This window comes from Ictalurus furcatus, chromosome 24 (assembly GCF_023375685.1).
Source record: "Ictalurus furcatus strain D&B chromosome 24, Billie_1.0, whole genome shotgun sequence".
NCBI classification, from domain to species: domain Eukaryota; kingdom Metazoa; phylum Chordata; class Actinopteri; order Siluriformes; family Ictaluridae; genus Ictalurus; species Ictalurus furcatus.
In genome coordinates this window covers 4,807,315-4,824,076 of record NC_071278.1, presented here as the reverse complement: position 1 = coordinate 4,824,076, position 16,762 = coordinate 4,807,315, and positions in this window count along the sequence as shown.

Here is a 16,762-nt window from a genome sequence, read left to right as displayed (position 1 = left end):
TAGTACTTTTATTTGAGGTTTTTTATTTAAATAAAATATTCAACTTTGCTACATTTATTTTTGATCACTGACAATGCATTTAAGCCAATTAAAGGACTATGTGCAAAATTTAAATTATTCCATTTCAGGACCCAATCCAAATAAAGCATGTAAAGCCTACAGGTGTGAAATGCTTTAATTAGAAGCAGCAATGTCTGAGACAGTGGACACAGGTGAGCATCCCTGACCAAATTTCAAATCAGCTTTATCTTCAGTTTTACATTTTTCAAAGGAAACAGCGTGAAAATGATATGCAAATTACGTGAGTACAAAACTAGTGGAGATATCGGCATTTCAAAGCTCAACATCCCAACCTGTAGAAAACATGTACACCATTAGCAAGCTGAGCTAGACTAGCTAGTCAGATCTTTTGATGTTTTACAGTATGAAAGCTCTGTATGAAAGACGTGTCATAGTGATTGCCTGTTGTGTTAAATACTGTACAAACGCTGCTATAGGATAATGTGTAAGGGGCGTCTTTGCTATTGTGTGAATTAATATGAGCTAGCTAGCAAGCAAAATAAAATGAACAAGCTGCCACATCATTTGGCTAAGTTAGCTAGCCAGCTAACACTATCTTTCTTTAGATATTATTGATAAACAAGAAGGTGGAGACTTCAGGATAGCTCACTTGGGTAGTTAACAAAATTGTTTAAAAAAAAATGCTTTTACTCAAGTGATTACTCCAGATGCAGTATTTGTACTCAAGTCAGTATGTTGACAACATCTACGTTTCCCCATTGTTAAAACAAGGCCAAAGGGATAATCAATGACCCAAACCATCCAAGCTGTAAACTGTTCTATCTGTTCATGTCTGGTGGGAAATATCACAGCATAAAAGCAGATTAAAGGACAGTTTTTACCCTCAGGCAGTCTGCATCTTGAATAGCGCATTATTGAACACTATGTATATGTAGCTCCATTTTGCATATAATACTCCACAATATGCTGCTACACTTAATATTGTGCATACTGGTTGACTTAATTATGTTGCTTTTCAGAATAATGCTGCACATTATTTAATTTTTGGTTATATTTATATTCCATAGTGTTTTGATATTTGATTTTTCTAGATATTGCTGTTTTACACTCGTCCTGTGTTTGTATTGTTTGTAGTAACTGGGTTAGTTGAAACGACTAAGAATCCCAATGCGCTTGGTGCATATGGTCAAGAATCTTGAATCTCGGTCAAGTCGCGGCTTAGTGGTTAGCACATTTGTCTCGCAACTCCAGCGTTGGGGGTTTGATTCCTGCCTGTAGTTTCCTCTCCTAGTCCAAAGACATGTATTGTAGGATGATTGGCATCTCTGAATTGTCCATAGTGTGTGAATGGGTGTGTGAGTGAGTGAGTGTGTGTGCAATTGTGCCCTGAGATGGGTTGGTACCCTGTCTAGGGTGTCCCCCCGCCTTGCACCCCAAATCCCCTGGGATAGGCTCTCTGTGACCCTGTGTCGGATTAGCGGATGGATGGATGGATGAATGGACATTAAATAAAAGAAGTCAACTTTAAATAAAAAGAGTCAAATGCCGCCTACCTAGGTAGCGTGCTTTTCAAATGGGACACAGCAAGCAGCATTTCACCCTGCACTAAAACACTTGCCTGTTTCTGTAACTTCTTGACCTTCAGGGTCGAAAGCCAAATGCCGTTGGAGTCTACGAAACTCTCCAAACTCCTCCTGCTCCTCGGAGAAAGACAGATGGTGCTGTTAAGGACTAGGCAGGGAGGCCCGGGCAGACGTGCATCACTGGACCTCGTCCACAGGTCAACTCCAAATCTCTGTGCCAAAGGACACTGCTATACACCTGCACTACAGTCCACCTCTACTCCACCAGGTGACCTCCATTCAGGACTTCTATAACCCGTGTGTTTACTGTAGAAGACCTGCATCCAGGCATGCAGCCAGGGTGCTAACCAAGTGTCTTTCTTACTTTCTGCCTGCAAAAAGAGTTTGATTATATGAACAAAAAGAAGCTGAAGAAAATGAGTGTTGTCTGATACACACTCAGTAATAACGGTATGCCTTGATGCTGGAGTGATTCCATTAAGCGTACATCTTTTGTATCTTTAGTATGAATTGTTCATCTGAGAAGGTGCATGTGGTGTACCTTTTAGAGTAAAGCTTTAAAGGTACTTAGTGGCACTTAGTCCAATTATGTTGCTTAAGTTATTTTTTAAATTTGCTTTATTTCAGAGAGTGTAATAAGTGCATTCATCTGATTTTCCAGAAAAAGTCTAAAAAGAAATGTAATTCTGTCGGATTTGCAAGGATGACAATCTCTCCTAGGCTTGCCATAGAGTAAAATAAGATCTTAAGAGAAGCTGTAAAAAAAGGAAGGCTGTTAAGCTCCATATAAATCACTGCCAGTGCAGACTATGGTATACTGTTTATGTCTTCTGCTTCAATAACCAAGCTCCCAGAGTGCACTGCAGTCCTAAGCAGGGCTCATACTCATAGTATGGGGTGCATTAGGACACATTGTGGATGGATGCAATGCTGTGGACTCTTCCTGCACTTTCTGTAACTCGAGACATATGCATTAGTGTCAGTTGTCATGTCCTGAGTGACGTCGACATGAAACGCACCGCTGCTGCTGGATGGAGGCTTCAATCTTTCAGGCCTTTCTTCCATCTACCACTTGTAGGGTGTAGGATATAAAACAGTATCTTAAGAAAGTAAGGATGATACCAAGGTGTGGTTTAATCCAATATAACAAATAGAAGCTGGTTCGTCAGGCTAACATGGTCTCAAAATTTTCATAAACATACCTAGTGATGAGAGAGACATTAAAGCAAAACCAACCTAAAGTGTGTGTATGAGATTTTTGGTCACCATGAGCCTCCAGAACAGCTTCAGTGCACAATTCTCCCAAAAGATATTCCGTCAGTTGGTGCTTGAGGTCTAGCACATCTCTCTAAAATCTCTTAGAGATACTCAATTAGGTTGAGAGTCGGTGGCATATGATTTATGTATATCATTTTCATCCTCATCAAACCCTGATGAATGAGTGGATGGGGGCGGAGTCATGCTGGAAATGACCAACAGGATAAAAATGTTTCTTCATAAGATTTTATTAGGAGTCAAAAGATATTGATGCGAGCTTTGGATTGGTCATATTCAGTCACATGGACACATCATTAATATACAGTAGAAATGTAACAAGGCTGACAATTACTTCATACACGTGTAATCTCAGACATCATGACAGTTAATGTCCAGTTGTATAGCAGGGTCATGTAACCATTACCAGGAATTGTAATGCTAGCTGCTATTATGTTTAATGTTATGGCTGCTTGTTTTTGTGCTGCGATTACCCTATATTTTATTATATATATTTTATGTAAGAAATAAAATTTAAAAAATACATCGGGGCTGTTATAGGAAAATAAGCAATGATGGAGTGGTGTGATACAGCAAAGCTACCGTGGTACTACCCCAAAGTTGATTCTTTTCCTATAAAAGCACATCACAGAGTGTTTTATTCCACTTATACCATAGCAATATTCCAACAGTTTTGAGTTTAATTATTGAGCAAATGTTAATATTGACAGGTTGAACTGATTTTAGTATATTCAGGTGACTACATGTTAACATTTGTAACTATATATTTTCCTGCAGGGCTTCACACCAAGCACATTTTATGGTAGAGGAAATAAGAGTAGAGGATTGAAAGTAAGGGTGCGAGTTATCGCGCAGATCCCAGCAAGCTCTCCAGATTCTGAGACAGTTTTATTGTTACTTGTAACAGTCATTGATAATTGGCTGTTCTTCACTTGGATGAACTCTGTCGTGTACAGTGGATATAAAAAAGTCTACATACCTCTTTTGTCATAGTCCAGCCAGATCTTGTCTACTTCCCTGTGTTCCAGTGTTTTCTCTCCGTCTTGTGTCTCATGCCGCCGACCCTAGTTCGAGCCCCGGCTCCGGCAGCACTCGAGCCTGCTCACGCTCGGCGTCGACTGAGTATCTGACCCTCGCGTTGTGGACGTGAGTTCGAATCCCGACCTCGACCACCCTATTTCAACTCACCTTTCTCACACACCCTCATGACCTTCAAAAAATCTTGTTAATGTTCAGTCCTGTGTCTGTGCTCTGCATTTGGGTCCCCTCGTCTCTGTGTTCCCCATAACACCTGTTAAAATGATAAATCATATCAAAACTTTTTCCACAATAAAAAAAAAACATGAAAAACAATAAGCATTTTAGGGAAAAAAACCCCCCCAAAAACACAATAACCTGGTTCCATAAGTGTGCATGCCCTTTTATAATTGGGGATGTGTCTGCATTCAGAATGAACCAATCACGTTCAATCTAATGTTCAAAAGTAATTATCATACAGCTGTCATCAGTGAAGTTATTCTGATTAACCCCAAATAGAGACCAGCTGTTTCTGTCGGATTTTCTTCACATCTTCTTGGTTTCATCCGCCTGCCGAAGCCATGGTCCGCAAAGAGCTTACAAATCATGTATAGTGTCTCACTTGTTGAATGGAATCAACCGGGTACAGGGGTGTAAAGAATTTCCAAAACATTAGATGTACCATGGAACACTGTGAAGACCATCATCAACAAATAAAGAAAATGGAGCACCACAGTGACATCACCAAGAACAGGACATCCCTCGAAAATGTATAAAAAGACAAGACAAAAACTTACCAGGGAGGCTGCCATGAGACCTGAGACATTAAAGGAGCTGCAGGAATATCCGACAAGTACTGATTACTCTGTGCATGTGACAACAATCTCTCATATCCTTTACATGTCTGAGCTACGGGGTAGGGTGGCTAGACGGAAACCCTTTATTACTAAAACATCCAAGCTCAACTAAATCACCCCAAACCATGTGGCAAAATGTGTAATGGTCTGATGAGACCAATTCCAAAAGGTATAATAATTCCATAAATTAATGCACACCACCAAAAATACACCATACACACAGTGAAGCAGCCAGAACTGGAGCATTTATCAAGGTGGAGAGAATCATGGATGGCTACAAATACCAGTCGATTTTAGTGCAAAACCTTCAGGTGTCTGCTGGTAAGCTGAAGATGAAAAGGAATTTCCCCTTTTAGCACGACAATGACCCAAAGCATACATCCAAATCAACAAAGGAATGGCTTAACCAAAAGAAGCTCAATGTTTTTGAATGGCTTAGCCAGAATCCAGACCTGAATCCAACTAAAACTCTGTGGGGTGACCTGAAGCGGGCTGTGCACAGGAGATGCCCTCACAATCTGATGGATCTAGAATGTTTTTCGCAAGAAAGAGTGGGAAAATATTGCCAAGGCAAGATGTACCACACTGATAGACTCTTACCCAAAAAAGACTGAGTGGTGGAATAAAATCAAAAGCTGCTTCAATAAAGTATTAGTTTAGCGGTGTGTACACTTATGCAACTAAGTTAATGCAATAAGTTTATTATTTTTTTCCATTTTCCCCCGCCCAAAAAACTGTTTCTGATTGTTTTTCACTTTATTTTTATACACTGTAATTTCACATTGATAGTGGAAAAATGTTCTGACATGATTGATCTTGTTTTCTTTCTTTCCTTTTTTTTTTTTTATATATATCACAAAAACGTACCATTTTAACAGGGGTGTGTAGACTTTTTATATCCACTGTATACTATTTGAAGTGAATGAACAAAGAAGTATGACATGTTTTAAAATAAGTGGGGAAGTCAGAAACTCATCATTTTTTGCATCAAATAAAACACAGAAATAGGGATGACTTTTTTTTTTTGCACCTTAATAAGGCAATCCTTATCCTTGGAGATAGAACTCATAAAATCCAAAATATATCAAATATATCCAAAATTCCTTTGGATATGTTTTACTTAAATCCAAATGACATAAAGTGACATGAAATGATTTTTGCTAATCATTTTCCACTCTTGCCTGTTTAAGGGTTAAGCATTAAGCATGTGTGTGTCTGTGTGTGTGTGTGGGTGGGTGTGGGTGTGTTTTATCCCACAAGGCTGTTATTCAGACCCATTCTGTGTTACACCAGAGCCCATCGTAATAAACTGCTTAAGAGCGTGTTAAAGAGACAGAGGAAGGGCTGCTGAGTGGCGGTGAATGGCTGTTTAACAGTAAGGCGTGCCATTATGCAGACAGTCTTGCTCAATCACAGCTCTGTTCGGCCGGTTCTTAGAGGAGAGCCACTACACACTGAGTGCACTCTGGAGTTCAACAGATGATAAAAGAGGTGCCAACTGGATTTGCTAACCAGAAAAGCCTAGCAGACAGAGAGAGAGAGAGAAAAAAAAACAACAGAATTTTACCACAAAAACCCCCCACGTACTGTATGTGGATGGACGAAACATCTTTATGCTAACAGTTTAAATGATAAAGAGCACAAATGATAAACAACACATTCTACCCCATCCCAACCCTAACCCAACCAAAGCTCACAGCCCTGCCTTCTCATTTTTATTGCCTTTGAATTTCACAGGTCAGATTTCACCTATGTAATGTCAAAATAACCTCCGCCAGATGCAAGTGTAAGCCACGTGTCCTTTCCCGCTCAGTGAACTGGTTTATCTTCGCTGCCTCAGCTGAAAAAAACAAACAAACAAACAAACAAAAAAACAGAAAAGTTGAAAACTCGTACTTTTCCAGCCTTTTGTTACGCCGTCCCAACTTTTTTGAGACGTGTTGTGGCCATCGAATTTAAAATGACCTTATTTTTTTCCTTAAAATTGTACATTTCCTCAGTTTACACATTTGAAATGTTTTCTATGTTCCACTGTGAATAACATATGGGTTTATGAGATTTGCGAATCATTACATTCTGTTTTTAATCGACATTTTACACAGCGTCCCAACTATTTTGGAATTGGGGCTGCAAGCTTTGCACTGTAGTTGTGTCTATATAAATAAAGCCCATCTTACGCATTAGTATAAAAAAAAAAAACAATGAAATTATGTATCTTAGGAATGTCTTTTGAAGCAAGTATATAAACATGTGTTTGTGTAAATGCAGAAGATTTTGGGTGAGAATTACTTGTTAGCTACATTATCCTTGAAAAGAGCAAATGCTGAACACCACATCTTCAATGATTAACCATGCTTGCTCATTCAGAAATGAGAATATACAGCTGTGCTCATACATTTACATACCCCTTGCAGAATCGGCAAAATGTTAATAATTAAAAAAAAAATCATTAAATTTGCATTTTATTTGAACAGGATGATCAGTGTAAATTGTTATTATTTTGTTTAGATCTTGTTTTTTTTTTTTTCTCCATTTAGTACTGCCCTTCAGAAGCTAGATAAGATATTTACATGTTTCCCAGAAGACAAAGAATAAGAATAAGAATTTACACTAATAATCCTGTTTAAAAGTTTACACCCCCCTGACTCTTAATGTATCGTGTTGCCTTCTTGAGCATCAGTGAACGTTTGCACCTTATGTAATAGTCGTGTACGAGTCCCTCAGTCGTCCTCAGTGTGAAAAGATGGATCTCAACATCATACTGTTGGAAAGGGGTCAAATATGCAGAAGATGCTGGAAAAGTAAAGAGTGTGCAGGACCTGGAGGATTTTTCTGAAGAACAGTGGGCAGTTTAACTGCTCAGGACAAACAAGGGACTCGTGAAGAACCGTCACGAAACATAAACACAGTCGTCGATAATCCAGGTAACGACACGCGGTATTAATAATCAAGCGTGTGTAAACTTTTGAACTGGCTCATTTGAGTAAATTCAGTTATTATTGTGTCTTGTGGACTTTATGTGTTATGTGAAATGTTCATATCATTCATATCCCTCTTAATTGTTTAAATTATTAACATTGTGCAGATTCTGCAAAGGGTATGTAAACTTATGAGCACAACTGTAAATATAAATACAAATGAAAATTTCCTGAACTATTATTTTAATGATGGATTGGCACCCGGTCCAGGGTGTTACCCGCCTTGTGCCCCATGCTCCCTGGGATAGGCTCCAGGTTCCCCATGACCCAGTAGGATAAGCAGTATAGAAGATGGATGGATGGATGGATGGATGGATGATTTTAATGTTTAATTCATGAAGTTTAATTCATCAACACTGGAAATTTAGAATAAACAGAGACTTGTCCACCCATAGACACTGCTAATTGAGCAGCTTTATGGCTTTTTTTTTTTTAACTTCCAAGAGTGTGAGCAAACATCACAGACACTTAAAATGCTAATGAGCTCATCTAGTGTTTGATGCTGCAGGTGGACGTATTAGGCAACATTTTCAACAGGTCGTCTTTTGGCCTGCAGCCAACAAAACAAAGCGCATCTCACTCTCTTTAATCCTGTTGGTCTGTGTCTGCAATGCCTTTTAGCTCTGCATTTTCAGGCGACCACATTTCACAGCCACTTATACCCCCCCCCCATCCCCCATCTATACGTCCCTGACTGAGACACTTCGGCCGCTCTCCTGTGAGCCGTGCCCCTGCGGCAGGCAGCTGTTTCTCCTATCTAATCAGAACATTTACAGTCAAGTAGCTAGAGCTAATTTACTTTAATAGTGTGTCAGTAGCATTTTTCCACAGGATACACATCCTCTGATTCTGCTCATGGTTTGAGTGCAGACTAATACCTTTTGCCTGTAGAAAGAAAGAGGCAATGAGGTACTGACAAATGGATAACACATGCAATATTGTGCACTCATTCATTCATTCATTCATTCATCTTCAGTAACTGTTTTAACCCTAACCGAGTCGTGGTGGATCCTGGGAATACACCCTGAATGGAACAGGACACCAGTGCATTGCTCTCTACCATACACACTCTTTCACTCCTGGGGCAATTTAGTGTCGCTCATCCATCTACTGGAATTATGGAGAAACTGGAGAACCTAGAGGAACCCCATGTGAACATGACAGTAACCTGAGCACAGGGTCAAACTAGGCAATGTGGAGGTGTGAAGTGGCAATGTTACCCACTGTGCATGCACCACGTCTTAATTATTACTCAAAAAGAAGAGAAGACAGGGTGAAATCAAATGTCCCCCCCCAAAGCATTATTAGACAGGACAGTGGTAGATAAGCAGGTTTGCGCCAATGACAGGATGGTTCTGTAAGAGATTAACACCTTAAGCTTCCTGGACCTGCTTCTGAGATTGGACGGATAAATAAATTGTATGCTCTCATGTAAGTCAGCCGAACAGCTTCAGGGTCCCTGGTTCAATCCTGAGCTCGGGTTACCGTCTGTACAGAGTTTCCCATGTTCTCCCCTTATCCGTGTGGGTTTCCTTCAGGTTCTCCGGTTTCCTCCCACTTCACGAAAACATGCCAGTAGATGGACTACTGGTGGCTGGGATGGTTGCACTGGAAGTTGAGGTAGGCTTTATTGCAACAGGTAAACAATTCCAAAACAACAATCATAAGCTGTGCTAAAAACAGGCTTCAGTCAGACGGACTTTCAAGAACAAAACCAGATTTAAAAAAAACAAACATGTGAATATGATCAAAACCAGATAGTGAGGACAAAATACAAAAGCTTGGAATTAATTGTGAGGTAAACTCGGAGCAGGACTTCACAATGACTGTGTGGGAGTCCGGGCTATTTATGAGTGTGAGTCCAGGTGTGTGTAAACAGTAGTCAGGTGAATACGAACGTGATGGATGGGAAAAGGAGTCTGGATTGGCCTTCAGGAAAGTGACTTTTCAAGCAAATGCAAGTGTGCGTCTTACTGTTAAATGACATTTTTCACATGTTTATGATGAAAAATGATGATGATGATGCTTTGGGTGGATTCTGGGAATCGGAATTCATAGCTGAATCCAACAAAGAGGTGTGAATGACTGTGTGTATGTGTGTGTGTGTGTGTGTGTGGGTGTATGGTCCCCAGAGTGTATTCCTGCCTCACGCCCAGGCCTGGAATTGGCTCCTGCTCCTACATGACCCTGACCAGGACAAAGGGGCTACTGAAGACGAATGAATGAAAAAATGTGGAATGTTTCCATTTCTTTCTGAGAAAGTACATCTATATCTAGAAATATTCTCTTTCTAGAACTATTTCTCTCTTGCTGTTCTCATTAATCAAAATTACCCACCGTTTAAAGTTGTGTTCACAGTGTCTGCTTGTCAGTTTTAACAATTGTTAACAAGCCATTTTCAATTCCACACTTTCTCATTTTCTTATTCAAGCACCACCATAAGCAAAAAACATTTACATATTTTGCTTCAAAACTGATTACAGTCTAAACTCAATCATCAGTAGTTCGAACATAAGCTCTTTGGATTGTTAAGCACCAAAAATTATTTAATTCAATTCATTTTTATTTGCATAGCACTTTTAATAATGAATATCATCGCATGGCAGCTTTATAGAAATCTGGATGTAGACTTAATGAATCCATAATGAACAAGCTGGAGGCGATAGTGGCAAGAACTCCCTGAGACGACATGCGGAAGAAACATTGAGAGGAACCACACTCAAAAGGGAACTCATACGCTTCTGCATGACACTGGCTAAGCATTACAGTATACAGGTGTAGAAGCGTAAAGACAAACAGTATTGAATGCACAGGATGTACAGTATGAGCAGATTGTGAATAAAAGAGCACAGGACAGTCTTAATGATTAGTTATATATATATATATATATATATATATATATATATATATATATATATATATATATATATATATATATATGTCTGCTCATCCTATTTTACATATGATTCTTCTTCTAAATTACTCACGACGAACCCAGAAATTCTTTTTTTTTCAATGTATCACACCAATTAACCTCTTAATTTGGTATCTTAATACATTTTTGTTTTAGTGATCTCTCACATATCCCTTTGTGAACACAGACTGTGACTCGTTTTTCTGCGTATTTGATTCACCAATCAGAAAATAACGTGCCAATGAATAAAAACACATCTCACCTGTGTCATCACATTCTCCTAATTAGCTATAATTATCAACTCACTTGTCGTTATTGTCTCAAATATATAATGTCACACCACACACTGGATCAGGAAAATTAACTCCAGTACAACAACCGAAAAAAGAAGAAGCAAAGAAAGAAAAAAAATATTTTGAATGAAAGTTTATGCTCTTTGATGCAAGCGTGAGGGAAGCTAGAGCGTGAGAGTGGTCACATTTGAGATGTTATACCATGAGTGGGTTTATTAATACTGTTCAAATTAAGAACAGGTTGGATTTTTAGTAGGACTTTTTATCTTTTTCTATGATGGAAGACATAGTTTGTGTATATATTGCCTGTATAGCCAAGGTCCCTGGAAATACAGTAATGGTGTTATATCCACTATTGACCATGTGCTGAGAAGACACTAGGAGTGTAAAACAGTGTCTCTATCTGTATCTGTACTCGAAATTAATCCTGAATTAAAGATGTGGCCTAAACCAACGGGAGTTCAACAAGTCAAATGAAAACCTTTATTTTATTTTGTACATTGTTTATTGATGGCACAAAAGTGTATATGTTTTCTACATAACCTCCATTTCAGTCTAACTGTTCCAGTGCTTAACAAGTGTCCATATAGCTGTAGAATTAAAAAAATTGAATTCTAATTTATGCCACACTTTTAAGGTCTTCGTTTGACTCACCTTTGTATTAAATATGAACCCTACCACTATACCTATACCACTATACTCCAGAAACACTGGAACTGGTAAAAACAAAACAAAACACAGAAGTAGAAATGTCAGCAGTGTCAGCATGGTGTGTGCATTCTGGCTCTGACAGTTCCTCAACCTCAGCAAGAGATGTGTGCGAGACTTTTTGTTGTTGTTGTTGTTTTTGTTTTTCAAACCCACTCCTGCAATTATTTTTTTTGTTTGTACCTGCCTGTAGTATTTGCTAACAAATTTAATTGGTTCTGTTAATGCTGAATCTAAACAAACCAGTAGCCTAACGTGAACCAACAAACCCTGACCAGGCACTTACTAAGGACTGAGCAGGAAGTTACTAATGATTGACCAGGCAGTTACTAAGGTTTGATCAGGTAGTTACTAATGATTGACCAGGTAGTTAATAAGGATTGGCCAGGCAGTTACTAAGGATTGATCAGGTAGTTACTAAGGTTTGATCAGGTAGTTACTAATGATTGATCAGGTAGTTACTAAGGATTGACCAGGTAGTTAATAAGGATTGGCCAGGCAGTTACTAAGGATTGATCAGGTAGTTACTAATGATTGACCAGGTAGTTACTAAGGATCGACCAGGCAGTTACTAATGATTGACCAGGCAGTTACTAAGGATTGACCAGGTAGTTACTAAGGATTGACCAGGTAGTTACTAATGATTGACCAGGCAGTTACTAATGATTGACCAGGTAGTTACTAAGGATCGACCAGGCAGTTACTAAAGATCGACCAGGCAGTTACTAAGGATTGACCAGGTAGTTACTAAGGATTGACCAGGTAGTTACTAATGATTGACCAGGCAGTTACTAATGATTGACCAGGCAGTTACTAAGGATTGATCAGGCAGTTACTAAGGATCGACCGGGTAGTTACGAAGGATCGACCGGGCAGTTACTAAGGATCGACCGGGTAGTTACTAAGGATTGACCGGGTAGTTACTAAGAATTGATCAGGCAGTTACTAATGATTGACCAGGTAGTTACTAAGGATTGATCAGGCAGTTACTAATGATTGACCAGGTAGTTACTAAGGATTGACCAGGTAGTTACTAAGGATTGACCAGGCAGTTACTAAGGATCGGCCAGGCAGTTACTAAGGATCGACCAGGCAGTTACTAAGGATCGACCAGGCAGTTACTAAGGATCGGCCAGGTAGTTACTAATGATTGACCAGGCAGATACTAAGGATTGGCCAGGTAGTTACTAATGATTGACCAGGCAGTTAATAAATACATTAAATTCACAAAGTATGTTAATAATGTGTTTTCAATATAGTACAGGGTGAATTGAATTTTCAAATGACCCTTGGCCTCAGAAGCTAGTATTGCCCCCTTTAGCAGAAATAACTTCTTGTAGGCGTTTTGCATAATTGTCCACTAGACTTATTGGAATTTATGACCACTCTTCCAGGCTTTGATTAGGCCATTCCATAACCCGCCATTTCTTCTTTTTGAGCCATTACTTGGTGGATTTCAAGGGCGGCAGTGGATCAGGTGGTAGAGCGGGTTATCCACTAATCGAAGGGTTGGTGGTTCGATTCCCGGCCCACGTGACTCCACATGCCAAAATGTCCTTGGGCAAGACACTGAACCCCAAGTTGCTCCCAATGGCAAGTTAGCGCCTTGCATAGCAGCTCTGCTTCCATTGGTGTGTGTGAATGGGTGAATGAGACACAGTGTAAAGTGCTTTGGATAAAAGTGCTATATAAGTGCGCCATTTACCATTTGCTTGTGCACTTAGGATCATTATCCAGTTGAAAGGTCCATTCAACTTTCGGACAGATGGGCTCACATTACAGTTGCAATCAAAATTATTCAACCCCCACTGCAAACTGTTAAAATTTACAGACTTTCAGCTGTTCAATCAAACAGTTTTGATTAGTTGCATTAATGAATGCAAGCTGTCCAGTCCCTGAGGCAGCAAAGCAACCCCAAACCATAACATTTCCACAACCATGCTTCACAGTTCACACTCCCTAAGCAGGTTCTAATCACTGGCAGCCAATCTTTAACACCTGATTCTAATTTTATGGATTTGAAGATGTGAAAAATATATCGGTGAACTCAATTTTTCCATGTGTCTGATCTCTTTTATTTTTGTTCATTTAAATTGTGGAAATCACTACAAAATTATGTGTCATTTGATAGAGTGTAACACTTATATTAATAGAGGATCAAATGTTTGCTTGTCCACATGACTATACATATGTGGTTACATGACGGGTCAGACACAGACTAAACATGAAACAAACACTGAGTTCCTCGCAAGAGGTGCTCTGATTGTGTGATATATGATACATACAGTGTATCTAAATGGAAGTATCTCTCAGTTGTATTCAGGTGCAGCTGGTATAAATGGGTTTGCATGGCTAAGTCCCCTGCCTTTCAAAGATAAAAGGCATCAATATAAGGTCACACTTTTGGCCTGCACACCAGATTATTTGCTATTAACACACATCTTAAGGTGGATTATTTTGGAATTGTGTGGACCTGAGCACGACAATACCACAAATAAGAAAATGCATAGAATAGTATGAAGATGAGAGAAGTGATACTGGGGCTGATTTCTTTCTAGCCCAGATAGTAGATTCATGCAGCTTATCAGTCATGACAGGTGATTACACAGAGTGAAACACCCCTTAGATTTGATATCCATTTGTTCTAATATTTTCAGACCACTATTGATGTTAGACTTTGGCCCTCAAACTTAACATCATTTGTTATATAGCAGTTTACTGGATTTACTATTCACTGTGTTGTGGTTACTGCATGGTTGTCTTCATTTCAAGAATAACTCAAGAAAAAGAAGTTCTGTTCCACTGGAATATGTGTATGTTGATTTGGCTGACCTCAATTTGACTAAAAAGCAAGGAACATCATAGGATAATAAGCATTGCTTGAGGTCTTTGACAAAGCAGAGTACATAACCCCCTGTGCTGTTTTCAGAATACACTGGGTTGTCCATCACCATGTCACCACTGACCCGTAACAACACAGCAATCTTCAACTCCGCAACGCAACCTGACATTTTGTTTCTACTCTTAGAATAAAGAATAATGTGCCAGAATATACTATCTATATGGGGGATAATGTCAAATGTTGTAATGTTTCACTGTCAACTTTCATATACATTATATTCCTTCTACTTTATTCCATTCTCTAAAAATTTCTAAAGATTTTATCATACGTCCGATGATGTAAGGTGTGCGATTATTTTTGTTTGTACAATACATGGAGCCTGTAAAGATATGACTTATGGGTAAAATCAAGGATGGATTTATCGTACAAGGTTTTACTTTTCCCACTGTTTGAGTGAGGACCACATTATTATTATTATTATTATTATTATTATTATTATTATTATTATTATTATAGTAGGAAAAACTTTAACAACTTTCATTATACCACATAATTCCTTCTTTACATAATTAATGTGCATCTTATGCATAATTAATCGCATTGTACAAACCCTTAGTTAAATTAAATGTTTATAAATGCATTTGCAGTTGCTTTAAAATCAAGTTCTAATTCAGCTCATACTGATTTATGAGAATGGTCAAGAGTACCCTGGTTGTCCTGTTTTTCTTATAATGAGGTCTCATGAGCGTTAAGCTCTAGTATTAGCACGATAGCATCATTAAACTACATGTTGTCACTCTATAAATGTGTGATGTTCAGTTCATACTGATTTATGTAGATGGTTATGAGTGCATTCATGAGCTCTCAGCTATGCTATTAGCATGTTAGCATTGGCATCTAAAAGATTTCATTCAGAACTTCATACAGGTTGCATTTACATACTTGTCGAATAACAACCTAGCTAATTCTGTATCCATCTTGGATAATTGCTTCCAAAATTTATTCTGGTTTTACTGTATTTGAAGCACAGCATGTTGTTCAGGGGTTCGTTGGGTTTTTTGTTTTGTTTTGTTTTGTTTTGTTTTGCTTGAATGAATTATCTTACTGCACTGGGTGCCTGATGATTCCAGCCATTTTTATTATCTGAACAGACTGAGATGGGGGTGGAGTGAAAGGAAATATATACACTTGCACTTGGAAGATATATAAAATGACTGATAACAGGCCCATCCAAACATGAACAAGCACTTCCAAACGGGTTTCATCAACCACATAATACACTTGTGCTTACACCATGGCTGAAAAATATTTTTTAAAACCTATTTTACATATTTTCTAGGTTGAATGTACACGTTAGTAATTTGAAAAAATGACTATAAATACCTTTAACCTTTAACAGCGATGCTCACAGGACTACTTATTTATAACTGAAACATGAACAACATTATAAATGTCACTTAAATACGGTTGTTCATGTGTGTATACACTATTACTGAATCATAAATAGTCACAGTATGTCCAAGTATATAAAACATTTCATGGCTGTTATATACTGTCAATATTCACGCTCTTTATGTGTGGGTGTGTTCACTGTAGTGTGTTTGATCTAGAGGGTTGCGGTGTGTACAGTGTGATTTAATGGTGTGTGTTGGTTGTTGGCTATCACACCTTCTGATTTGTGATTGTGGTTAAAGATCCAACCTGTAAATCAGGTCAGCGAGACAAGTGAAGACTCTCTCTGTCTTTCCCCGTCTCTGTGCGAAGAAGGCCACAATGAAGGAGCATTAAAGATCATGCCTGGACCTTTCGAAGCTTGTGTATGAGTGTGTTTGTTCATTTAATGATCCCAGAGTAATAAATGAATATTTCTTTATACTCAACATGATCATAGTTTAATACGGACGTGATTTACTGCACATTGGTGTTTGTCTAATGGCAGATATTACAGTGTTTTTGCAAAACCAGTGTAGTCTATTTACGCATTTATGACAACAGAGTCACAATTTGCGAGCTTGGTGGGATGCAGGAGCGTCTCCAAGGGCAACTTGGCGATTCATCATGTGACACTGAGGCATATTAGTGTAAAATCCACATTGATTCGTTTGGACTGTTAGCTCATTAAGTCATATATCTTTTACCATAAGTCTCTCATAGGAACTTTAATTCACAGTGCTGACGCAGCTAGAGAACATTAAGAAAGAAAGTGTTGATACTGCTTGGCTTTAAAGGTCAATTATGTAGGCATTTCCGTTAAAATGGAAGTTTGTTAACTTT